The sequence below is a fragment of the Sus scrofa genome, chromosome 2, assembly GCF_054392235.1.
Source record: "Sus scrofa isolate SSC_HxYL_T2T_F1_AM1 chromosome 2, Sscrofa_HxYL_maternal_Yorkshire_Landrace_v2.0, whole genome shotgun sequence".
NCBI classification, from domain to species: domain Eukaryota; kingdom Metazoa; phylum Chordata; class Mammalia; order Artiodactyla; family Suidae; genus Sus; species Sus scrofa.
The window spans coordinates 138435681-138463374 of record NC_139384.1 but is presented as its reverse complement, the minus strand read 5'-3'; the positions used below and the strand labels follow the sequence as shown (position 1 = coordinate 138463374).

Sequence of the window (27694 nt, the reverse complement as noted above, 5' to 3'; positions counted from 1 at the left end):
GTGACTTATCCTGGAGGGAAAGCTGGGCTTGGCCCGCTGCTGTTACCAGTTCTCATTTTAATGCAGTTTTCTCTTTAAACCCACAGTCATACGGTTCATTGGTAATTTAAGTCATGTGGATGTAAGATGCTGCAGATGTGTCTCATGAACTAAGCTTGGGTCAGTGGGTCCCTGAACCTCAAATGTGTCCATAAAAAATAATTTCTTGGGATGTATGACCTGAGATACATCCCACTATTTTTTTCCAACACCAATGCCATGTTAATATTAGTAATTCTAAGTTAAAACGTATGGGCTAAAACAACCTTAAAATTGAAAATAAGCATGAAGATGATACAGCCTATGGTTAGGTAGGCATTTAGGCCTGGATAATGGTGTCCTGATTTGGCCTTGACAATATATTGTGAAAGAGAGAGGCAGAGAGAGGACAATGGAGAGTTTGGCTAGTGAGGGAGTTTGTGCACGTGTGTGTGTGTGTGTGTGTGTGTGTGTGTGTGTGTGTGTGTGTGTTACAGACTGAATGTGCCCCCCTCTCCATTCATATGTTGAAAGTCTATCCCCTAATGTGAGGTATTTGAAGACTGGGGCCTTTGGGAGATAATTAGGTTGAGGTGAGATCATGATGGTGGTCAGAGCTTAGTGTCCTTATAAGAAGAAAAGACTGCCGACTGCCCTGTCTCTGCCACTCCAGGACCCAGCAGGAAGGCAGCTGTCTCTGAGCCAGAAAGAGGGCACTTGTCTGTAACTGAATCCGCTGGCACCTTGATCTTGGACCTTTCAGTCTCCAGAACTGTGAGAAATAAACTTCTGTGTTTAAGCCACCCAGTCTTCAGTATTTTGTTGTAACCTGAGCTGACAAAGATTCTGTGTGTGTGTGTGTTGTGTGTGTTTGTGTGTGTGTTGCCCCCTCCTCAGGGCAGTGGCTGGGCCTAAGCAGACAAATGGGACATGGGGTTGGCTGACATTTCCTGGGGAAATGTAACTCTGTTTGGGGTCTATGCCTTTAGGCAGGGAATGAATCAAGGGGCAGCAGTAAACCCTGGAGGTGAGTAGGAGAGCTGGTGTAGGACTAGGGAGGGCAGGATCTGCTACCATTCACCTCCAGTCTCAGCCTGCAACACCAGAAAGCAGGTTGTGCTGCCTAGGAGAAGCTGGATATATGGATTCCTATCTCAATTGCCTGATTTTTCAAAGTTGGCAGTTGGTTAAATTTTTGCTTAAACACTGTGAAAGCCAAATAAAGCTGTGGTGTGAAATTTTACTTGTAACTCTCCATGAGACCTCTGCCTTGGTGACTTAGCTTTATTCTATTCATAGTCAGGCATTACAGGAGCAGGGGAGGAAGAGCATCCCAGTTGGAGATACCAACACCGGCCAAGCCACGGGGCAAGAGCTTTGGGCACGAATGGAGCCCTGAGCACAAAGAGGGCATGGGCCCCAGTGACAGCAGAGGCAGCAGAGGCCACCAGTGTGCAGAGTGATGGTGGTGGGGGGTCATAAAGGGGTGGGGGTGGAGAGCTTGACCTAAGGGCGATAGGGCCCAAGTCATGAAAATCAACGAATCATGACTTATAAAGGCTGATATTCCATCTTATAACCAACATTGCACATGTTGGGTGTACTGGTTTGAATTGTGTGTACCCAAACATGTCTAAATCCGATCCCCTGGTATCTGTGAATGTGACCTTATTTGGAAATGGGGGCTTTACAGATATAACTAAGAATCTGGAGAGGGCATCGTCTTGGATTAACTGGGCCTGAAGTTCAATGACTACTGCCTATATAAGCAAAAGGAGAGGGAGATGTGAGCCATACAGAGCCTGAAGGAAAACATAGGGAGAGAAGGCAGAGGTCTTCCATGAGGTCGTGTCCACACGGCAGGAACTGCAAGGTTTGGGGCAGCATGCAGAAGCCTGGAGTGGATCCTCCCTGAGAGCCTCCACTAGGAATCAACCCTGCCAGCCCCTTGATCTTGGATTCTGTCTTCCAGAACTGTGAGGATCTGTGATGTTTCAAGCCACCAAGTTGGTGGTAATTAGTTAGAGCAGCCCCAGGAAATAAATGCATTGGGCTTCCCTATAAGGTTCCACTGGCCAACCATAGGGGAGGGGGAGGGAGAACTACACACAAGTTGAGGAGTGGGGAGCTATGAGGCTGAATTTGAGGGGCCATCCTTCAAGCACCTGCTCAGGAGGGAAGATGGGAGCCCAGGGCCAGAAAAGCCACTTAGAACAGCCATGGAACTGTTCATGGTAGATGAGGAGGCCCCTGATGGTGGGACCAGAGATAGAGCTGAGAGGACACCTTTGAGAAGCATCACATCTGAAAGGAAGAATTGACAGGTGTTGGTAATCACTGTGGAGTGGGTGGCATGAAGGTGGAGGATGGTGAGAGAGCAGGAGCAGGTGGGGTTGGGGACTTTGAGGTCACTGGAGCGGTGGTGATGGCTGGAGTAGCCCTTGAAATAGAGACCTTGGGAGAAGCAGTGAGTTCTAGAGGAAAAAAAATGAGTTTAGCTTTGGAGAAGCTCAGGTTGTAGTGCCTGTGGGTCATACAGTTGACATGACAAGTACAAGTTAAGACTTTTTCCATCTTCCTTGGTGATTTTAGGGGGCTGTAGAAGACAAGGCTTTATGGTGAGATGATGAGAATGGTTAGGCTGTGAGCCCGGGAAATTGGATTTGTTGAGAAAAACAATGCACTTCCTGACTTTCCATTTATTTATTTGTTTATTGTTCTTTTTTCTTTTAGTTGTGTAGAAAAGAGGTACACATCTTAGGGGGGAAAGTGTGACTCTATTTTGTAGGTAATATTTGTTATTTTTGCTTTCTCAGCTTTCCTTTCCTTCCTCTGGCCACACACCTGATTTTTTGTTGGGGAATTTACCCTCTTCCACTGGGCTCTGGGAGCTCCCAGGTACCCCCAGCCTGTTAGCCAGAGCTGGCTCTGGTGACAAGTTTGTGAAGGTTAAAATAATCTAAGTTAGAACAGTAACAGTTCTGCCTAGGACCTTGTCCTGGAGTTAATATAGGAGATCGATGTGGTAGGTGGGTGGTTTAGCTGAAAGCGTGTAAACCTGGAGCTGTTGGTGGGCATCGGTACCATGACGCAGCAGATCCCACTGGAGACTGAAGCTGATGGAGTGGGAAGCAGACTTAATCAGTGAACAGGAAGTCTTTTGATGGCTTTGAATGACCAAATCTCCTTTTGCTTTAAGCCAGCATAAGGTGGCATTTATTTCCTTTACAACTAAAAAAGGGTGCTAATTAACCCATCAGTAGTATATAGCTTTTCTTTCTGTTGCTCACTGGTGCCCAGAGGAGATGTCTTCAGTAGCAACTGTGCTGGATGCCAGCACACTGGGGATGATGTACTGAAGATAACATCACATCAAGGCTTCAGGGTCGTGGCGTGAGGAAGGCCAGCCTCTTTATCAGAGGAAAGGAAGGCTGTCACAGCAGAGGCAAATGCATGCTCTTTTTTTTTTTTTTTTTTTTTTCCTTCTGCTAATTTTGGCAGTATTTCCCTTGACAGAAAGTTACAAAATGATTCTTTTCAGGGCTACAATTATGTACTGGTCTGCCTGGGAAAAAGTGCTTTGAGTGCCTCTACCACTTTATTCTTGTCAAGCTCCCCATGGTATTTGTGGTAAAGACAACCAGTGGGCAATGTGTGGGTGCACATTTTAAAGCTATCACAAAAAAATTTGATGCATGTATGTGTATTATTTCATTACACTTCGAGATATTTCCTCCTACCTGGATTAACATTCATTTCTCTGCTATGACACTGCTCTCCCCTTAGCCATTTGACTTTGAACGTGGCTACTATGGAGCATCTCTTTTAGCTTTCCTATGTCACCTATTACACAGGATTAAGCATTAAGAGTGTGATGCCAATGACATGTTTTCCTTATATCAGTAAAATGGGAACTGTAAAATTAAGAAGATGTCATTGATTTTTGAGTCTTTTGAAACGAATTCTCTCCTATTGTCAAAATAAGAATTCTTTGGATTAATTCCAATATTGCTATGTGATTGCTGCTCTGTTCCTGTGAGTATGTATGAATGTGTGTAATTAACAATGTCTTCTCCTCCTTTAAATCAGTCTACTTTGATGGGGGGGGGCGGGGAAATGGCTTTAGAAATAGGGGAGCTATGTGAAGATTTAAATTTATTAACCAAAGTAGAAGATACAAAAAATACTTCATTCACGCATTATTTTTTTTTTATGGATTCTATTTTCATTAGCATGAACTGGCCTAAGTAACTTGACATTTAAGGAAATTAGAGGCCACAGGTGGTACTAGATTGGTATTTACAGTGTCAGGTGTTCTTGAAGAAAGAAATGACCATTGCATTGTAGAATTTTATTTTGATGCTTGAAAGAAACTCAGAGCCTATCTTACCACTTATTCCCATTATTTTATTCTTAAAGATTCTGGGCCTCAGTGAGGTTGATTTGAATGTTGCAATAATGAGAATAGAAGCCTGGACCCTTGGCTACTAGTGCAGTGAAAATTTCTGTAGACAATTAAGTCATAAATATGTCAACATTTTAGGGGTCATTGTTTTATGCCAGACACAGTACTCTTCAGGGTGTACTGATGGCATCATAGTCCCAGTCCTGGAAGGGAACATGGAGTAGTGGGGAGAGAGACATACCAATGAACAGTTAGAGTGAGTTGGGACAGGTGTTTAAAAAGAGACATACTAGGATGTGAAGGGATTTCTTAGGGGAGGTAACATTTGAAGTGAATCTTGAAGAATGAGAAAATTTTGCCCAAGGAACAAAGTAGAAAAGGACTTTTCTCTTGGGAGGGAAAAGTGAGCTTGCTCACAGGTGTGCAAGTTGAGGCATAACCATGGAGCCAAGAGGCAGGCTGGCCACAAGGAACATACATGTGGCAGTTATAGGTAGATTGTAACTGGAAGATTAGCAAGGTAGGCAATAGACTACTTTGTATGCAGTCATAAGGACTTTGCCCTTTGTTCTGAAGGCAGTGGGAATCCAGGTAAAGATGATAAGCAGAGGCTTGATCCAATTTGTGATTTAGGAAGATCACAGTGTGGTAAACTTGGACTCTGAATGGAAAGGAGTGGAGGAGCTGTCCCAATGATCCATTTAATAAGACCACAAAAGCCTCAGTGAGCATGGTGGCCCTGGGGATGAAGTAGAGTGGATATAATAATTGGAGAGACATTTAGGCAAAAAAGTGGAACAGGACATGGTGATTAATTGGATGGAGGTGGTGAGAGAGTACAGGAATATGACGCATGCTGAGATTTGTAGCTTGAAAAATTGTTACCTGAAAACTGGGTTCACCTCTTGGTGGGTATTGAGCCAAAAGATACAACCAAGGAAAGATCAGGAGAAGGAAGGATTTATAATTACTTGCAGCAAGTAAGGTAAACACCAGGAATCTTTTACAAAGCAATATCTCCCCAAACAGAAAAATTGGGCAAGTCTCAAGCTAAGGATACATGCATATTCATGAAGGGGCTGGAGAGAGAATTCAGCACAGAATTGGGGCAAAGGTGGACAGAGTCTAAGCCTTAGTTGACTGAAGTCAGGAGGGTCAGCATCGACATTCTGTCCTCTGCTTGAGTGTGGGCCTTCATTCCTGCAGAACCCAAGGAGTCTGTCACATTGTGGAGGAACTAGGACTCTGCTTTATCACTGAACTGTTATTTCTTGGCTACTTTTCCTTTGTTGTTTCATTCCCTCATTTCCCTTAAGATTCCTGATTACTGGAGTTCCCGTCGTGGCGCAGTGGTTAACGAATCCGACTAGGAACCATGAGGTTGCAGGTTCGGTCCCTGCCCTTGCTCAGTGGGTTAACGATCCAGCGTTGCCTTGAGCTGTGGTGTAGGTTGGGGATGCAGCTCGGATGCCACATTGCTGTGGCTCTGGCATAGGCTGGTGGCTACAGCTCCGATTCGACCCCTAGCCTGGGAACCTCCATATGCAGCGGGAGCTGCCCAAGAAATAACACACACACACAAACACACAAAAGATTACTGATTACTGAGACCTGTTTAAGAGGAAGCATCGTGGCCAGGCTTGGAACACAAAATGACTTAGGCCAAAATGGCTTCCCTCATGTCAGAAATCCATGCCTGGTTCTCTTTCTCCAGGGACCCCCTACCCTATCTGCTTATAAAATGAGGAGATCAATGGAGCCGTTTTTCAGGTCAGAGGATAGACGAGGAATTATGCAGGCTGGGGATGATGCCTTCCCATGGTACCTGAGACATGTTCAAGAAGGTTCAGTCAATTTCCAGCAAACCTTTCAGGCTTGGTGAGTGCTAGCGTCTAAGCAGCTTACTTTCCCTGCACTTGTTCTTTCTTACTTTGAGATAATCAGGAAGTTCAGGCTTCTATAAACGAAACAATCTCTTTTCTCCTCCTGTGCTTGGATAAAATCTTGCAGAAGGGGCTGAAATTATTGGCAAAACATAAACAAGTACTAGACTTCATGAAGGTGACTGTATTTTATTAACAAAATTGTTGCTTGACATAATGAAAGCGGAGTGCAGTGTGGCTTAAACAGAGAGCATTTAACCTCTGTGCAATATAACAAGTGTCTTAGATGTTTCCGATGGCTTGTTCTTGCTTATTAAATAAGAGTGGTGAAAACTGCATTTCAATCTGTCCCCTTTAATCTCTGTTCTATAGGCAGATGGGATTCTCCTCTTTTCCAAACTTATGTACATGCGAGAGAGTAATGTATGTAACACATTCAATTTCCACTAAATTATTATACATTCCCCTTTCCTGCATCTTAGGGATTTTCAACCAAACAGTATTTCATTTTAGATGAAACCCTTATTACTTACTCTTTGACATTTGGGTGTGAAACTAGAATGCAAATCTAAATATAAAAGCAAGTAAAAATGAACTGAGTTTAGCTGAAAGTATTAATATCTTTTGATGTGGACACACCCATGTGGGTGGACTCAGATGTGGTTGTCTAGTTGTTACCTGAAAACTGGGTTCCTCTTTTGGTGGGTGTCAGTAGACACAACCAAGCCAAAGATGGGAAGAAGGAAGGCTTTATTACTTGTAGCAAATAAGGAAAACACCAAGGACCTTTCCCAAAGAAATATCTCCCCAGATAACAAACTTGGGGAACTTTTAAGCTATGGGTATGTGCATATTCCTGAAGGGACTGGAGCATAGAATTCAGTATAGAATTTGGGCACCAGTCGACAGAGTCTGCGCTTTAGTTGACTGAATTCAGGAGGGGCAACACCGAGATTCTGTCCTCCACCTGGGCAGGGCTCTTGAGGCCTTAGTTCCTGCAGAACTCAAAGACTGTATCACATTGTGATGTCTATCACTTGAGGAGGAACTAGAACTCTGCTTTATTGTTTGACTATCTTTTTATTTTTATTGTTTGTCTTTTCTTTGTTCTTGAATTTCCTTGTTCCCTTAAAATCATCAATTTACTGAGGCCTGTTCAAGGGCACACAGTGGGTCCCTTCTTAGATCCCAAAATGACTTAGGCCTAAATGACTTCTTTTAGGTCAAGAAAGCCATGGCTACTTTACCGGCTAACATAGTGAGTTGGTTTGTCATTCTTTGGGTCACTAGAGATAACAGGGTTGGGAAGAAACATTAAAAAAAATTAGTCTCTAAAAGTGGTTTATAATACTGATTGAGAAGCAGACCTTTTCTCCAAATGAAACCACATGAACCACATGCCCTAGGCAGAATCCAGCTGAGGAGAGCAGGGCTGTAACCCTTAGAAGCCTGGGTGAAGAGAGTGAAGTTCTGGGTCCCCATCCGACCCCTCGACCCCTCAGCACCCTTTGTAAGGTGGCCATAGCATAGTTTGAAAACCATTGATGGAGAAAGGCAAAGATGGCCACAATCTCCCACCTCTTAAAAGATACACATTTTATTTTTATTTTTTAGGGTCACACCCATGGCATATGTAAGTTCCCAGGCTAGGGGTAGAATCATAACTGTAGCCACTGGCCTACACCACAAACACAGCAATGCCAGATCCAAACCACATCTGTGAACTATACCGCAGCTCACGGCCGGATCCTTAACCCATTGAGCGAGGCCAGGGATCGAACCTGCATCCTCATGTATCCTAGTCAGATTCTTTTCCACTGTGCCACAATGGGAACTCCAAAAGATAGACATTTTAATCTGGAATTGCCAATTCTCTAGGGACTACTTGTTGGGAGGCTTGTTTTAAAAATCATCTTAGTTCATCTCAGCCCAGGCATAGTCTTTCCCTGTCTAGTTTAGGTACGTTCTTTTGCCTATGGCCACATGACTCAGTTACTTTATTTTGATAATGTGAAAGTGTTAAAGAAATGCAAGGCAAAGGGAGCTACGAGGGAAGAAATTTTCTAGAAAATTAGATTCTCCTGGCTAGTCTAAGAATTAAACTGACATGAGATAGATTAACAGGAAAAAAAAAATCAAAGTTTAATTACATGCATTCATGGGAAAGACCCAGGAAAACTGAGGAACTCACCGCAGTGAGTTATTATGGCCCAGAAGCCCGTGCCATAAACACCATCCTCAGCTGAAGACAAAAGAGGATGTTGAGGGTGAGGAGAGTCAGTTGTGGGAAGTTACCCAGAAAAGCCCAGTAAATAAGGGTGATTGTGATGCAGATTTAAGTCCTTGCCTTCTCCATTGATACACATTTCTAGAGATTTGGTCCTCCTCTTCCTCTCAGTACAGAGTGGGAGACACCCTTACAAATGGAGATTTCCCTTACTAATGTTAATGTTTCTTACTGAAGGGCAACTCCTACTTTTCTTTCAGAGTCTTCCCTATGTCTGCTTTCTCTAAGAAAACAAAAACAGCTTAAAAATAATCAATATGTTGAAGAGACGCATTTTAGGGTGGCAAATTCTGCTCCCCTAAAGAGCTCATAAAGACAACAGTGATATTTCCCTGTTTGATTTCTATCTTAGTAGGTAAGAGATGTGTAAGAGATGCCATGCTAATTTGCTTTCTTAAATAAAATGAAATCTGTCTCTGAGTTCTTATCCTCTTGGACTAGCAGAAAATTCAGCTCCAATCCAGAACTGTCACAGTCAGGGGAAATTTCTGGGGGTTTTGAGGTGAGCAGATTATGTGGTATAGTCTTGGCCACAGGTGACTTGCTAATATTCTAGGAAGTGCATTTAAAAAAAAAATATTCTTATATTTGTAATGTTGCTGCCAAAAATTTCTGGGGGCAAGAATGCTGCACATTCCCCAACCTGACTCATGTCAGGATGGTTTTTCAGGGCATTTATGAACTGATCAGATTAACATTTGGTTGGCCCCACCATGCAACTGTTAGGGCAGCTACCCAGCAGCCCTGTGCTGCAGCATATCAGCTCTGGTGACAGCCCTGTGGCTGTAGCATACCAGCTCCAGCAGCTCTGTGGCTGCAGTGGATCAGCTCTTTTACCTGGCGAGAAACCAAGCGAGCACTCGGAGAGTTGGAGAACTCAGGTTTATGACGCCGGCGGGCTCAGAGGAGATCGATCTCCAGAGTCTGAGCCCAGAAGAAGGGTTTCACAAGGCTTTTATGGGCTGCGTCTTCCAGGTGCAAGCTTGGCTAGTTGGACCGGAGTGACGTCAGGGCAAGGTAGTAGATGTGGAAACAAATTGACAGAAGCAGATGTGTGGGGGCGGGGGGGGTTGGGACAGTTGGCTAGACTTTGCTTAGTCATCATGGCCGGGGTCTCTCCTTTCTACGTTTTTATTGGGACATTTTCTCCTACACAGCAAAGCCAATTTACTGACACTAGGTTGTGGTGAAGGCATGTATGGTGTTTACTTCAGGCACCAAGCAAGGAGAATGGGTGGCTCATGCTCAAAAGATGGTCCTTGGTTGTCTTCAAAGAAGCATTTTTATAGTCAGAATTTGGGGATGAGGGCTACAAGGTGCATGACTTTCTTCTGATTGGTTAGTGGTGAGGTAACAGTGGTGTTTCAGGAATCTCAGTCATCAGCCTTCTGGTTCCAGTCTGGGGTCTACCTGCTTGTGCTCAGCATGTAGTCACTGTCCTCCACTTGGTTGGGGAGGCTTAGTTTCTGTACAAGAACTCAAAAATATGCATAAGAACTCAAAAATACGTCCCCCTTGGGAGAAATCAGCATTCCACTTTATCACTGCACAATTGCTTCTTGACTGCTTTTCCTTATTTCTGCATTCCCTTGTCCTTAGTTAGTAACTGTTTGCGTGTATTCTTTGGAACTCAGGGAAAGCCTACAAACAGGAAGTGGGGGACATAAAAAGGCTTTTGTACCCGAGAAGAGTCTGTAGGGTCCTGGTCAGTTTTAGGCATCTCCCTCAACTTCTACAGCAGATGCATTGGGTCTTTATCAAAAGATCATGAGACCATTTTTGCCCCAGCATTTCCTTTATTTTTGAGTTATTTCTGAATGCTGCTACTTTTACCTAAACATCACTATTCCTCACTTTCTACTGGTACAAGTGCATTATGTATAACACAGAGCTATTTAAAATACTGGCAGTGTCTCCATTCCTCCCTGCCCCCCTCATCTCTCTCCAGGATTTGTTTTCTGTAATAGATGTGCTGGCTCTTTTTTTTCACTGGCACATTTGATATAAGCTGCCTGGTAGTAAATACTGCATGGTGCTGCAGATTGCCTCCAACCTGATTTCTTAATCCTTCGCTTGTTCCAATACTTGACGGCTGAGTTAGCACATGGGATGCCATAAAACACTGTGGCTGGTCTGAGATAGAAAGACAAAAAAGTCTTCCTGATTCTCCAGATTTCCTTTCTGAAGACTTTATTTTTAGAGTTAGAGATAAAACAAACTGAAGTCTATATGCAAAAGATGAGCTGGGAAGTCTAGCTTGTTGAAACTCTCTAGAGCTTTAGATGTTGAATGTAGTCATCACTGTTTGCAGTAAGTTTGGGTTGCTATTTTGTAAGTTGTCTTCTTATGTGTAAAAATGAAATGAAAGTCTTAACAAAAAATCTTACTCCCTGTGGGCCAACCCTGAAATCATACTGGTTTCAGAAAAGTCATTTTTCAATGGAAAATGTGAGGCCATGTAGCATCTCTACATTCCATTAGCAAATGTAGTGGGAGAAAAAATGAACCACTACCAAAATAATTTTAAATCCCATGAGTTACACAAAAAGTAGGGTGAATTCATTCAAGACTGATGGTTTGTAACCCTGTGAAACTCAATTCACAGAAATCCAAATTACTGATATATTTGGTATCAAATAGTTAATAAATTGTGGAGGAGACCACTGGCTGTCCACTAAAATCACTTTTGTATTTCCCTCATGGGGCAAAAAAGCTACACAGTGGCTTCAGGTACATTATACTTCCCAGCTCTCCTTGCACTTAGGTGACAGCAAGTGATATAAAGGAGGATAGGATGCCATAGTTTCATGCCTGGACTTCAGAATGGATTTTCTATTTTGGTACTAGGATAAACAAGGAAAGGTAATTCGAAATCTCATCATTTCCTTGAATCACTAAATCCTTAAAGCACAAGTGTTCTTAGAGATGCATCTTATCTATCATAAAATAACAGCATGTGTGACTGCGGTGAGCATCTAGCTTATAGCTCAATTTCATTTTAGTTATATTCATCACCAGGTGCTCAGTGTAGAACAGTAAAAACTCTTTTTAAGATAAGATCATATCCTCAAGTTGGTGCAAAATGTGTGGATTAAGCTAAATGAAAAGCTGTGTAGAGAAATATTGAATATAGGTGGGGATCTCAGTTCACATGGAGAGATGAAGGCCAGGAGAAGCTGGTCTGCCAGGGGTTGGGAGGTTGGCCTGGAGGGGGAATCTTTAGAGCTGAGCTGGAAACAGAGGAGACAGCTTATAGTCAAAACAGAACTTGTTGGTGGTGGTGGTGGGGGCGGGGGTCGGGGTGTGTGTCAAGGGCCAGGTGATTAGGTAAGAGTATAAATTGACATTGACGGCTTAGAACAAAGGTCTCTGGAAAGCGTCTAGCAGGTTGGCATTGGGAGGAAGTAGATGTTAAAGGGAAAGCAATGCAGGGGGTTGGAAAGTCTGAGCAGATGGTCCACATCATGGAAAGCCACAGGAACTGAAGAGCTAAGAAGAGGGAGACAAAGCTGATGTACTGTCAACACACTTGTGGGGGATTCTGAAAAGGTGGCCATGCCGGCCCCAACCCGAGACATTTCCGGTGAGGACAGGGCCCAGCCCTGAAAAGGGAATCAATTTCACAGAAAGGGTGAAACTCAGAGTTCCTAGCAGTCAGAAGGGGATGGTCTCAGCATTTCTGTGATGGGGAAAGGGTGTGTACTGCCTCAGAAGGTATAGTAGTGGTGGCATACAGCTGTCATGAGCTGACGTGCTTCCGTCCCAGCCCACGAAAAGTCCTGGTACTGTTTCCAATTTGACTAGTCACACTGAGGTTAAATGAGCATAAACAATACAAGTGGTCCTATAGGCCTCACCTATACCAACTCTATTCTCAAATTCCTTGAATTTTTAGATGAATCCAACTCCAGGGAGAGGTCATTGCAGTGTGCAAAAGGTGATTCTCATTTCCAAATGGCATTTGTATTCTGGCATTTTTCCTGTGAACAGGAGAACTCACCCTTTCAAACAGGAAAAAAGCTCTCTTCTGATCATTCTTAGCAAAAAGTAGGCTGAAGCTTTTTCTAGGATGGCAGTGTCATTTTGAATTTCATGGTTATGCACAGCAGCTTCCAGTGAAGGCTTGATTTATATCCGGATTCTTATGATTTTCAAGATGAAGGCCGCTTTAGTTGAAGATTCTAATTTCCAATTAACAAATGTATGACTTTATGATAACTCTGGTGTAATGACTAGCAACCATGATTAACAGAGGGCCAACTGTATTTGAAAGGGCAGGGCGATGGTCAGAGTCACCTGCCCCACTTCTTGGAGAGATAACAATATATGATGTTGTTATGAATTTTCATGAGAATTAATACTGAGATTTGGGTCTTTGCGGAAGGTCTTTGATGATGGAACTGAAATAAGCAAGCAAACAAATAGCTCTTCAAGCTTCAACTGGGAAAGCCCTTAATTTATTCCTTATGTCTTGTGAATCACAGGAAAACTGGAACAAGCAAGATAGGGAAAATAAAGTACAATAACCAGTTTGTTGTGTGTATACACCATGGAGTGATGGCCATGTTTCTTAAAAACTACCTCAGAAAGAGTATGAGCCAAGTACCTGAGTCTAGAATAGATATGAATCCCACAAGCTCAGCTTCTTGCCTTCCCAGTCCTCGTGCTCCCCTGTCACTGAGCTTTTCTCCCACGGTCAATCCTAGATATTCCACATACATTTTAAGGAACTCAGAGGGAATCTTTTAACAAAACAAAATCAGGTGGTTTTGTTATCAAACTCTTAACAGTACCTAGTTAAAGGTCTTCCCTCTGGGAAGGCTTTGGCTTTGCCTTGAAAATTGAACAGAACTTCTGTGTTAATGAATTTGAGGGAGGTTTCTGTTCCTCTGTCTATGCCAGTCCACATCTCCAGAAAATTCAGAATGGTAGTTCCTGGGAAAGGCTTTCTGTTTTCTTCCAGAGGCAAGTTTTCTTGTTCCCAGTGATCTTTGCTTAAAGAGGAAAGGAGTTCCAGTGGGAGGCTGATTTATATGATTGAGATGAAATCTGTATTGTAATTTCCTAGGAACAGGCATTTTACTTTATGACAAGCAGATCCACATATAGCCTTGCCTTTGGTTTAGAGACCAATGAGCATGAATAACAGAGGTCAATATGGCAGATCCTACCCATTGTCTCACCAAGACCTATTCCTTCTAGCATGTCTTCCTTGACATGCTAACCTGGAAAGCTGGAAACTGCATCTGGTAGATTCCTTTTCAGTTCTGTGTGCCTCTGGCCTCCTTTCTTCATGTGGACGTGGTCACATGAAATCTAGAAGGAGGAGAAGATCAAGAGGTGGGGCCATGTGCCTGAGATCTAACTAAGTAGGACAGAGGCAGTGTGATTCTGGGGCTGGCAGCTGCAGAGGTAGCCTCTCGGTTCAGCATTTCCTAAATGGGACAGAGGCCCACACTGTAACAGAATCCTTTAACATACCAGTTCTCAAAAGCAGTTCTGGAAGCTAGTCCTTGAAACTTCAGTTTAAAACCTGTTGTTTCAAATCACACAGCGATTTTGTGAGCTCTCTTATATCCTGTAAAAATTCTCTTTCTTTTTATATTATCTGTAATGGATTCTGTTGTCTGCAACAGAAGACTTGACTGCTAGAGTGAATCTGTTTGGAAAGTCTTGATGGCAGAATCCCTGCAGGCTACTTAAAGGTCACTCTTAGGCTTTTTTTCTCCCATTCTCTACTGCTGGCCCCAGGGATGGGTACTGGGTATCTTTTTTCTTTCTAGCTATCATTATCTTTATTTTTTGTGACCTAATTCTTATAACATTGTCTGTAAGCAAAGAAAGTGAATGTTTACACCTGCATGACCCACTAAACCCATATCCATTTTAAGTATCTTGTCACTCTTGTGATAGAAATCAAAGTTGGATTGCTGATGAAACCAGTGGATGGCAGGCAGTTAGGTTTCCTTTGAGAAGTTTCATAAGAGATATTCCCTGCCCGCAAGAACTATTGTTGCACCCTGCTAGACCCTTTTTTCACGTACTTCTTAGGTAAGCCTCACAATTTTATGTCCTCTTTAATCCCCATGAATGGTCTTCCTTAAGATTATTCCTTTGGATGTAAAGCACCCTAGTAATTGCATCTCTGCTTTAAGATTTAGTGGTTCGATTGTGTGTCAAGAGAAACAGAAGCATACCTATAATCCTGATGTTAGGATGCCACTCTTGCCTGTTTCATCTCACCTTTAACCACAGTCTCTTTAAGCCACCCTGATACTTACTTACTAGCTCAGTTAACCCTCCCAGTCACCCACAAGCTGCTTGTAGTTGGGGCAGCGGCTTTTGAACCGGTTGCTCAGAGTTGCATAGTTCATATACCTATTTTTCTCTGCCTTCTCTTTGCCAAGACATCAGAATTTTCAAGACCCGTTCATTCTTTTAAGAAGTAAGATTCCAAACAGGTGTTTAAAAGAGAAGCATATAGAGCAGATTCAGGCAAATGGGAATTTAGAAAACAGATTAAAGCTCTTTGATTGCATTTTTGTGAATTTATACCCCTAGAATCCATACCCCGTACAGAGCTAAGAGAAGTTAAAACAGTGAGAAAAGGAGGAGATACGATGTCAAAGAAGTTATGAGCTGAAATACAAAAGAGGAAGTTTTACATCTCTTTATGCAGGAAGATCAGTATATCCATTTGGTTTCTGTGGTTATGCCACATAGATTCTGTTAATTATCATGAACTTACTTTTCTTATGAGGGTCTATTTATACCCTGCCAGAGAGCCAGTGTCACTGAACTGTGGCAGTGTGACAGAGTGAGAATTGAATAAAGCTGTGGTTACGTATGTCTATATAAGCAATCTCTTTGGGGGGAGAATTCAGGGTATTCCCTGCCACTTCCTGATGGAAAAGTCTCTTCTACATTGAGCAGCTGCAGTTAATACAACTCCTTTGAAGGAGGGCAGGGTAGAATACTTAAGAAAAAAAACAAACAAACCTGGATTTGGAATGATTAGTTCTGGTTATGAATCCTGATCTCTTAATTTGTGTTGACTTTGGTCAAACCAATTACTTTCGTAGAACCTTAATTTAACACCCTGAAGTTGGAAATATTTATGTTTTTATATCTTGTGCCCTTCTAAAATTAATTGGAGGATCAAATGAGATAATATATTTGTTGACACTATGTAAATAACAAGTTGCTTTAATGTGCTAGTGGTCAAACCAGGCAGTCTCTGTTAAAAAACATTATCTGTGGTTAGAGTAACAGACTAACTCATTATCAGCCATAACCTCTGAATCAGTTAGCCTTGTAAGTACACCTCGAAGTTGGGTAGTATTAGTCCTCCAACTTTGTACTCCTTAAGTATTGAGTTGGCTATTCTGGGTCTTTTGCCTCTCCATATAAATTTTAGAATTAGTTAGTTGATATCCATAAAATAACTTGCTAGAGTTTTGATCCCAATTGCATTGAATTTATAGATCAAGATGGGAAGACCTGATGTCTTGACAACATTTATTCTTCCTATCCATGATTATGGAATATCTCTTTATTTATTTAGTTTGATTTTATTCATAATTTTTTTTTTTTTTTTGGGTTGTGGGGCTGCACCTGTGGCATATGGAAGTTCCAGGCTAGGGGCCCAGTTGGAGTTATGGCTGCCAGCTTATGCCACAGCCATAGCAACACAGGATCTGAGTTGCATCTGCGACCTATAACACAGCTCACAGCAAAGCCAGATCCTTAATCCACTGAGCAAGGCCAGGGGTCATACCTACATCCTCATGGGTCCTAGTTGGGTTTGTTAACTGCTGAGCCATGAAGGGAACTCCCTCATAAGAGTTTTATAGTTTTCCTCATATTAAATCTGCAGATATTTGGTCAGATTTATACATAAGTGTTTAACTGTGGGGTTACTAATATAAATGGTATTGTGTTTTTAATTTCAAATTTTACTTGTTCATTGCTGGTATAAACTCTTGTAGATTAACCTTATAGCCTACCACCTTGCTCTAATCCTATAATTGCTTATTAATTCCAGAAGTTTATGTTGTTATTATTGTTGTTGATTTTTTTGGATTTTCTACATAGACATATCTTTTGTGAACAAAGTTTTATTTCTTCCTCTCCAATCTGTGTGCATACCTTTCATTTCCTTTTCTTGTCTAATTGCATTAGCAAGGACTTTTAGTTTATGTTGGAAAGAAACGGGGAGGAAATGTCTTTGCCTTGTTCTTAATCACCCTGAATCAGTTAAGAATCAATTAGTTGTGAGAAACAAAAATGGTCTCCAGTGGTCTTAAGGAAAGAAAAGAAATTCTTGCAAAGCTCCTAGAAGGTTTTGAAGGAACAGGCTTGGAAAATCTCCCCAACCCACAGTGGATATTTTGTAAACAAGAATAAAACTTTGTTGGGTTATGTCACTGGGAATTTTGGACTTTTTTGTTATGGCATTACCCAACTTATCTGCCTAGTATATCATCATACTGGCCTATTCTTTAACTATATAAGTTAAAAAAAAAATCTGTAAGAGAATATGTATTTAGAAATGGTTAGGTTTGCCGAGGGAGGAACGCACAAGGCCAAGTCGGTAAAGTATGAGAGATTTATTAAGGCATCAGAGGGGGATGGGCTGAGCTCAAGATGGCGCCAGCCCTGACTCTGTGGAGATGCTAGGCTTATCAAGGATCTGTGGCAGGAATCTGTGGCTGGGGTTCATGGCAGGAACTTGTAGCAGGAACAATGAAGAAGGAGGAGGGGAAGGTCAAGGGAGGGGTAGTGAGGCAAGTTCCATGACGGAGGGCATTTAGTTCTTGTAGGTGGTTAATCTGTGTAGGGAGTTGTTTTCCACAAGCCATTGTTTCTTGCTGCCCTGCTTGAGCCTCCACTTTCTGGGAAAGGGTGTAGATCTTGTGCTGGGCTGCAAGCAGGTCTCCAAGGTGAACAGCCACATTCCGGGGGTTGGGGGTGGGTCTGTTTCCATCCTCCTGGGAGCCTATGAATAAGAAGCATTTTAAATAATTTAAACTGTATTTTAATAAATAATTAAAGTAATTATTAAATCTATTTAATTGCTCAAATATAAGTTAGTAATGTAAATCTATTATCTATATTGCAGCTATGTATTATTTATTACAGTGAACAATTTAATGCTTGAAAAATTAGGAGTCTGTTCAAATCTAGGTTGTCCGTATTTTTCTCTTTCCCCTCATCTTAACTATTTCTGTATGGTTAGAAAAAAGTTATATATTTTTTCCCTTTCCAGTATTAACCACTTGATATGCTTTCATAGAGCCATCTTTTACATTACAGAGTCATCCAACTCTGATTATATTCTACAAGTTTGAAATTGATGGGCACCAAGCATGCATATAGAGACAGTTCAGGTTGAGAGAGTGGAGAAGTAGGATAGAGTCTCAGGATTCTTAATGGTGCCTCAAAGAACAAAAATCACCAACTAAATAAAATGATAAGAACAAGAGAGTTGCTGTCAAAAAGGAGTCTTCATTTAAATGGTAAAAACATTTCATTATGGGGGACAAATTAAAATTCGTAGGGTTCATTTTGCAAAGTCTTTGAAATTTTCTGTTACTCTTTTTTCCTTTTGGCAACATGGTGGTGGGAGTTGGGGAGATTGTTGGACTCTATGCAGCCAAGGAAATCAAAAGTGATGATTCTAGTCAGTTGCACTCTCCAAGAAATGTGAAATCACTCCAAATCAAAGAGCACATAATACTGCCCGAAGTCTCCTGAAATCCTTCCAAAATATGCCCAAATTAAGTCTTCCAAGTTTCATTGCTCTATTGATGCTGTCAAACGGAGCAATGGCAAATCACGAAACTTACAAGGAAACTGAAGTGTTTTTGTTCAAAGATAACAACATGTGTCACAAATAGGATTATTCATTTGGAAATATATGACATGAACAGATCATTTTCCCCCCTCCATACACCATCATCAGGCCTTTGGCCTTGTTATTTTATAACTTCCTTGGTTTCTTGTCAGTTCCTTTGATTGCATCCAAGGGAAACTTGGAGAAATACTTAAAACGGAAATAACTGGCAAACTCTAGGCCATTCTGCTTTTCTTAATGCCAGCACTTAACCTGTGTTGATGTAACGTTTTCTTTGCAAATAGTGCAAATTGGAAATTTCCCTAAGATCACAATCCAGCCCTCTCCAGAGCCAAATTCAGCCTCAAAGGTTGCTGTTCTCAAGTATAATGATATTTATTCAGTCCCAGCTCATTTCCTACTTTTCTGTTGAAACATTAGCCCCACAGCATTATTTAACAATTGAGTCATTTGGACAATGAACTGTTTGGTTCCGAATTTTGGATTTCTGAATCAAGTGGAAATGGTTGTCCATGGTTGATATTTTGGGCATTGATCAAGGGCCTGGTCTGCACAACCTTTTGCTTCCCCTAGAGACATGTGTAAATGTCTTCCAAATTCCTTCATTTTGTTTCACCTGCTGGGAATCATGTTTACATACAACAGTACTGTAAGAACCTATTGAGAAATCCTCTGAGCTGTCGTTAATGTGTTTTCATTTGCGTGCAGAGGAGGTTTTTATTGTGTAGCCCTCCACTGACACCCTATTCATGCTTTCTATTATCCTTCTAGCTTTGTCTTCAGCGGAACACTTTCTCCTTTTTTTTTCCTTCCTCCAAGTGATTATTTGCATGAAGATTTGCATTTAAATGGATGTGGAGAGTACATTAACAACACCTACACCAACCATGTAAAAGCTGCACAGTATTTGTTGCTGCCAGACATGAATGGGGAAAAGAAATCAATGAGTGTTTTGCAAGGAGAGTCCTCAGGTAACTGCATTTTCGACACAAAGACACTTCATTAGATTATATTTAATAGTGATTATGCATGCAGAAGTATATGAATACAAACGCCCTATTCCCAAACGGGAGGTTGTGAAATCCTACTATCTATCTTGATGTGTTCACTGCAGGAAGCAAGCATGCATTTCAGCATTTGAGTTGAATTCAAAGGTCCCTAAGTGGATTGAGAGGGCCTTCCAGGATTGGTCCATTTTGACCTTTATGTCCTTGCTAATAGAATAGGAAGGAAGGTGAGACAGAATTAAAAAACGCAGCATTTTCTGTCTACATCTTAGGGCTTTTTACCTGAGCAGCTCCAACAATAAACATTTTATAGAAAGGCTGTACACCAGAGAGAGTAAAGGGAAAAAAGAAGAGAAAGGGACTGGCAACCAGGGTGGGAATGAAGAGAAGCATGTTTAGTTAGATTTTAGGTGTTGACCCAGTTTTTAATGATAGTGGTAAAAAGTGGAAAAGGAGAGAGAGAAAAAGATGAAAAGAGAGGAAAATGGAAAGAGAAGGAAAAGGCATGTTAAAAGAATATAGAAATCGGAGACCAAGTCTTTGTGCAGAGGAGGAAGAAAGGGTGGGAGGGAGGAAGGGAAAGGGGGAAGGAGAGAGAGAGAGAGAAAACTGAAGCAAGATTGTAAATGAACCTTTGTGCTTTATATACAAAGCAGAGAGACCCCAGGTTATCATTCAGTATTACCAGAGAGAAAATTAAATTGGTCTTGGCAAAAGGATTCTATTAAGGGATAATATCTTCCCTTTTATTGTTAATTATTTTATGTTTACAATAGTCAGTGTAAATGTATATTATTTTTACAGTAACACATGGCTTAGCATAAATAATTTACCCAGGATATATGGCTAATTTCTAATTAACTTCTAGCTCTGTTAGTTTGCTTTAGATAAAAGCCCTTTCTCTTTCTAACAAGTCCTTGAAGGAGAGCAGACAACCTAATTACAGACATTCATTGTGGAATATTTATATTTAGCAATTGAAAAAGGTAATATCAATTGAGAAATGTAGTGGAAAATAAAGTGGAAGAGGAAAAGGTTGTAGTGGAGGGAGGAAAATTTATTGTTTGTCTTTGTATTTTTATGTCTGCATAAGGAAAAAAAAAACAGGCCAGAGAAATTTATCAGCAGGCTGAATGCAATATAGCACTAGTACCTCTGTGTCCCCAAATACAATTATTGTTTATTGCTTAAAAACAATTTTCCATAGGCTGTATGCACTAAAGAGAAATCCATAAACATCAGAAACAAGTCTCTAACAAGTCCTCATTGTTTATATGGATAAAAAAAAAAAAAAATCCATATTTCCCTTCCTGTTAATCCAGAATGGACCTGAATAAAGCAAATTTGCTGCATCCAATGAGATTTGTAATGCAACAGTAGAAGAATCTGATTTCACACATTATAGTTAGGGTCCTCCATATCCCGGCCATAACAAGGGTAATAAATAAAGTCTACTTTAAAACCAGGCATATAGCCTCAGTAATTGACTTGCTGTCTGCATGAGACAGGATGATTTCCGAATGCGAGGGGCCAACCCGTTTTAGAGGGTTTGCAGAAATTCACCATGGGAATGCACTGGCATAAACCCTCCTTTGTGCATACAGCTTCATTCTAGATGCCAAGGCTTCTTTAAAAAAGCAATAAAATGAGATCAGTTTCTTGCTTTGTATCTGTATCCTGGTAATTGACACAACAGAGGGAAGCCCTCTCCCCCTGGGGTCTTATTTCTTGAACTCATCTGAGTCACCTTTGTCCTAGTGGTACTAGTGGTACCGTAGCCCTGAATTCACTGAGGTTTACACAAGTGTGGTGTATTAGTCTTAAGGTGCATTTACAAGACATGGTGTAATTGCTCCTTTGGAGCTGTTAATGCATTTTTATAGCCAAAAAACAACTTCCTGTATGCTGGATGTATTAAGGAGAAATGTCTGCCTGAAGATTTATGTTGAGGATGCATGGAAACAAAGCAAAACATCCAAGCTTGTGCATTCATCTCCTTAAAGACCATACACTAGGGTGCATTTGTTCTTCAAAGAGTGTGAGGACCATCAAACATTTAGAGTTCTTTGTCATTCCCAGCCCTGCCTTCAGAGCTTCGGCAATCCTTTTCTATTTCTTTCTGTGTCTTCAGCATATAAGGCCATCTTGGAACAAGCTAGAAAACATAGAGCAAAAGGTTTAAGTGATAGTGGTGAGAGAGAATAATATACTTTAAATGTTAAAATCATTTCAGAATAGATGGTACAGATGCATATGGACAAAGGAGGGAAATTCTGGAAAGTGAATACTGTTGCACGAAAACACTTAGGGCCACAAAGTGCTTTCACTCCTTTTCCTAATGATTTTTAAGGGTGTTATATAATATTATTAAAATAGGTGGGTAGGTTTCCAGCTTATTCTGTTTTGTTCTAATCCAGATTCTTTGCCTGCACTGATCTCTGCCTGAGCGGGCTGACTCTTTAATGTTCCGGCTCTATAGCTGGTTGGCTTTCAATTCAGGTGGCCAGTAAGAGGCACTGGCGTGAGATCAGAGGGCAGAAAGAGAGGGGGATTGGGTGGGTTACTCTCTGTTCCCTCTCTGCCATTGGGCTGGATCTCTTGCATGCATCCCTCTGTGGTCACAGCCCCAGGAAGGGCAACTCCTGAACTTTTGCCTTCTCTAAACACTGGTACATGGGGGTGAATTATCAATTGTCACTAGTCTCTGGTTGCCCATTCCTGCTTCCTGCTCTGTAAGGAATCACTTTATTAAAAGATATTTATTGAAGTCAAATGGGTTGGGTCTTGGGACCCAGGACCCTAGACTCTGACTGATGGAGCAGGTGCAGAGGCAACAGGAAGACTCTACAATGCCCAAACCACTCTACCTACATACTGGCCAAAATGCTCCAATAGCTCTGTTGACTGTGAAGTTTTGGCAGACTCATCTGTGTGTTAGTTCCAAAATGTTGGATCCTTCTAGGTCTTTGCTGATTGTGCCGTTACGTAGGTGGGATGCTTTGGTTTGGTTTGACCTAGTACAGTTGTGTATAAATCAGGACATTATAGCTGCAAATGACAGAAACCCAGCTTAATATCACTAAAAGAGGAGAAAGGAGGGGAATTTATTGGTTCATGTAATTAACATGACCAATGACGTAGTGGCTTTCGACACAGCTAGATTCAGAGGTTCAGACTCTTTCCATATGGATTTCTACACTACTTTTCTCTGTGTTGGCTTCTTTGGCCAGATTATTCCATATGTGTCAGAGATGCCCCTGGGAGCTCCTAACTTATACTGCCCTAAAGAGAGATCTTTCCCAAGAATCCATATAGATTCTGGAAAAGAAATCTAATTCTTCCAGTGTGATTCTGAGGCTGGTTTCTTTAAGGCTAGGGGCTAGAATATTCTCTTTGATCTGTCTGGGTCCTATGCCTGAGTCCAACAACACAGGGACAGTTCCACTATGTCCAGAATGGGCCATTTCTTGAAGGAGAAGATACAACTGGACCGAAAGAGGTAACATGAAGTAATAGATGCACATTTCATTTGTTTTAAATCGTTCTCGGAAATAGTCCGTTGCTGTGCAGAAATGATACATGAGGGCCGTGTGTGAATGAGACTGGAAAAACGTATGAGCAGTCTCCCTGAAACACATTTGTGACCTTCCTAACTACCTTTTAACACCTACTTGTGGTCCATAAATAAATACCAGAGGAGACAACTGTATTTCTAGTCTCTGCTTTATGGCAAAAAGAAGATAAGAGGTTTTTGGAAAGAACACTGAATACATTACTTTATGTCCAGTAGATGCTCAATCAATTTTAATTATCCCACTTATGAATGGGAGAGAGAGATAAGAATACAAAATCATTGCTGAAAAGGAAAACATCTGGCTTGGCGATGTGACTCAGAGTCTGAATACAGTCCAGGCTCTAACTGTGAGCCCTTGGGCACACTCATAAAATCCTGTGGTGCTTGGTTTCTTTCTCTGGGAAATGGGGCGGAGTCTAGAAGATAAGGGGGGGTGGGGAGAATCAGTCTTGTTTCTCCCTTTTTTCTGGAACTTTTTTTTTTTTAACAAAGTTTAAGGAAATTTTTTTTTTTTGTCTTTTTGCCTTTTCTAGGGCCGCTTCCCGTGGCATATGGAAGTTCCCAGGCTAGGAGTCTAATCGGAGCTGTAGCCACCGGCCTACGCCAGAGCCACAGCAACGTGGGATCCGAGCCACGTCTACTCCACAGCTCACAGCAACGCCGGATCCTTAACTCACTGAGCAAGGGCAGGGATCGAACCCTCAACCTCCTGGTTCCTAGTCGGATTCGTTAACCACTGCGCCATGACGCGACCTCGATGAATTTTTTTTTTTTTTTTAAGAGGAGGAGGGTATCAGCTGTATAGCACAAGGAACTCTATGCGATATTCTGTGATAATCTATGTGGGAAAAGTCTGAAAGAGAATGGATGTGCGTCTAAAAGAGATTGGACAATTGAGTCACTTTTTTGTACGGCAGACATTATCACAACTTTGTAAATCAACGATACTGCAATAAAACTTAAAAAAAAGAGGAAGGACTTAGCCTTCCTTGGCTTTATTTCTCAGTTTAACTTCATTTTCCAGGAAACAACATAACTTGTGCACAAGATTTGCTGTCTAAACATTTCTTTCAGAGAAAACATTTGGGAAGCAATGACCATTCTGATGTGCAAACTCGGTTTACCTGGGACCAGGGGAAGCAGGTGAGGATGACCGTCTTGTATCAACTCCTTACCTGTCATTATAGTTTCATACCTTCTCTGGCATTCAAACCTGTTTTGGTCTGGTTGCGAATTTCCAGATCCTAGCAAATTTCTTAAACTTTCTTCCTTCTTAAGAGACAGATCTGTCCAAAAGATGTTCAAGGCTGAATTAACACAGGTTTCTACAAAATGTGTTTTTGATTAGTTGTTTTATCATTTGATCATGGGGGGAGACTCTGTTGGCAGAGTCTTGTCAAGACAAGATGGCCTGTCTTGTCCCTGCTTCCTCGTGCACTGTGGACAGGACTTACCTGAGATGCTTTTGGGTTTCCCTCCACAATGAAGCATAAACTTCTAGAACCGGGCCCTTGAGTTGACGCAGCCCTTGAATCTAGGTTGGCTAATGGAATGAGGCAGAAGTGCCACTGCTGGATTTTGAAGGGCATTAAGAAGCCTTGTAGTTTTTTCCTGAGTCTCTTGCAATGCTTGCTCTGGAGGACATCTGCTGCCGTGTAAGAGGTTGGATGGCCCTGAGACCACACTTGTGAGGTAGTCCAAGCTAGCCATGTGGAGAGGCTGCAGGGAGAGAGCGGTTCCTAAGCATGCTGTAGTTATTCCAGCCATCGAGGTACCAGGCAGATGAGGGATGAAGCCTGATAGTTGGCCAGCTCCAGTCTAGAATTCAGATGACTCTAGCCCCCTCTGCCAATCTGACTGCAAATGCATGGGAGAACCCGAGTGGGAAACAGTTTGGCTGAGACCAAGCAGCTCAAGAACTAGGAGAGATGATAATAAACTGTTGTTTAAAACTGAGTCTGGGGATGGTTTGTTGTGTCATTGTAAATAACTGCAATAGGGCTTATAAGCAGATGATTGGCTGATTCCATGGGAGGTGAGGTTGTCCATGAAGGTGGAGGGAACTTGGAGTCATTTTTAATCACTCAGTTGGTTATGACTGTAAAGATGAAATGGTGGCTTATGAACTGGGCTCCTTGTTTCTGTTGTCTGTTGGACTCTTTAACAGGGGCAAAGGTCTTTTTCTCTGCCCTGGGATCACCCTACCTGTCTTCCCTATAAGTCTGGGCTTTTAGCTTCCAAAGATATTTATTACTTAGTATTACAAATAGTCCTTCTCTGGGTGTTGTCTCTGACTCCTCTTCATCCTTACTCTGTTTAGCTAACATTCACTGCTATACACAGGAGAAGTGAGCTTAGACTATAAATGTACTTTTAAAAATAATATAAAGAAATTCATTGTTCATGTCTTTACATATAATACGTATAATAATATGTACTCATCACAGTACTTCAAACTTTGTTTACAGAGCAAAATGGATGGGAGGTTTCTTAAAAAATAGGAAATTACTGAATGATGGTCTTTATGGAAAAATATTGTTCAAATTAAGAAAAATGCAAAACCACCCAACAAAATGGACATCAGCCCCTCGACATCCTATCGTTACTATAAAGAGATATTTTAAATTTGGAGGATTCAGTGAGCTATAAAACACAACCTCTGGCTGTAATACATTTGGAATCTAGTTGGGCAGAGATAATGATGAAAACAGCCAATATATATTGAGCACTTATTATGTGCCAGGCACTAGGACAACCATTTTGTTTTTTTTTTTGTTTTTTTTTTTTTTGTCTTTTTGTCTTTTTTTTGTTGTTGTTGTTGTTATTGTTGTTGTTGCTATTTCTTGGGCCGCTCCCGCGGCATATGGAGGTTCCCAGGCTAGGGGTCCAATCGGAGCTGTAGCCGCCGGCCTACGCCAGAGCCACAGCAATGCAGGATCCGAGCCGCGTCTGCAACCTACACCACAGCTCACGGCAACACCGGAACCTTGACCCACTGAGCAAGGGCAGGGACGGAACCCGCAACCTCATGGTTCCTAGTCAGATTCGTTAACCACTGCGCCACGACGGGAACTCCAGGACAACCATTTTGTATGTATTTATTCATTTAATCCTCATAACAACCTATCAAATAGGTCATATTACTCTTTTGCGATTATAGATGCGAAAAATTGGGGAAGAGAGATTATGTAATTTATCCAAGGTCATGCAGCTAGTGAATGGTGGTAGTAAGCAGTTGACTACTAGGCGGTATTGCCATACATAGTATAAAACCTGTGTTATTATTACTGTTTTGTGTGAGAATTACACATGCTCTATGCATTCCGGTACTTTGCAGCTCTAACTGTGGTCCCCAGACCAGCCACGTCAGCATCCCTTGAGACCTTGTTAGAAATGTGCAGTCTCGACCCTCACCCCAGACCTACTGAGTCAGGTTGTGTTTTAACAAGATCCCCGGGTGATTCAAATGCACATTAAAGTCTGAGAAGCATTGCTCTAGAGAGTAAATGCTAAAGGACTTCCAAGGAAGAAGTTACCACCATGGCCTTCAAACAGGTGGATGCTGATTGCCTGCCCGGGGAAATGGGTGGGATGCTCATGGGAGGGGGTTTGTTTTGTCAGTTAAGATCTCATGGAGTGGTGATGCAAAGGGAAAATGAGAAGAAGTCTTCTAAGCAGTGTGTTTGCATTTTTCAGATCTGAAAGAATGTTATTAGGTCAGAGACATGCTGATTTGGAAGGTGGGCAGACTCTCAGGAGCCAGGTCTCGGTTTATTCCATTCCCTAAACCCTTTCAGTGCCTGTCCTCACCAACTCTAATAGGTATAATGTGCCTCTTTGGCCCAGGAAGATGGAGGGTCATCCACAGGTTTATTTGGCTATACTTGGTGAGCTGAGAATAGCTGCTACAAATCTATATAGTGGGACATGTGTTGCATGGCTTCTTAAAAAAAAAAAAAAAAAAAAAAAAAGTCATCTTAATCCCTGAAGAAATTTGGCTAGGGACATAAAAGCATTACTTGTGACATTATTGATCAAGGTGTGAGATCAGTAGATCTTCGGGATGTGGAAGCAGGCAATAAATGAAGGGGACATTTCCCATTGTGGTGCACTGGGTTAAGTGTCCAGTGTTGTCTCATTAGCACCCCGGGTTGCTGCGGAGGCATAGGTTTAATCCCTGGAATGGCACAGTGGGTTAAGGATCCAGTATTGCTGCAGTTGTGGCATAGATTGCAGCGGCAGCTCAGAGTCCAACCCTGGCCTGGGAACTTCCATATACCGAGGAGACAGCTGACAAAGAAAAAAGGGAAAAAAAAAAAGAGGGAGAAGTAGAGGGTGAGAAAAAATTGCATGATGTTATTTGAGTTTGTTCTTGATCTTGTGTATGGTTTTGAATTTCCCAAAGAACTGAAACAGATTGTTGAGATAGTTATTAGTAGATGAAGGGAGAAAGAATAAGAGACTAAGATCAGGGAGTAAAGGGGACGTTTATTGTCACAGGTGTATAAAAAACAAACCAGTGGACGGTTGCCACAGAGAAGGAATTTTGTCCAGCCAGCGTGGAGGGAAGAATAAACCAGGTAACTGTATAAAGCACGGTGGGGCAAAGATTCCTGATTAACCTTTGTTAAGCCAACAGAGGGATCGTGTTGGATTTTTTTTCA

The 27694-nt window shown here is 41.7% G+C and overlaps 1 protein-coding gene across 8 annotated transcripts in view; it reads left to right on the top strand.

The window, feature by feature from the left end:
• The window catches only part of LOC110259460 (uncharacterized), a 700448-nt gene that overhangs the window by 65527 nt on the left and 607227 nt on the right, over window positions 1-27694 (top strand). Inside the window, exon 4 of one of the 8 annotated variants that reach the window (XR_014838679.1) lies at window positions 19221-19420. The exons of the other annotated variants lie outside the window; for them this stretch is intronic. The gene's annotated coding sequence lies outside the window, so the exon portion shown is untranslated. The remainder of the gene's footprint in view (window positions 1-19220; window positions 19421-27694) is intronic. 8 annotated transcript variants of the gene reach the window in all.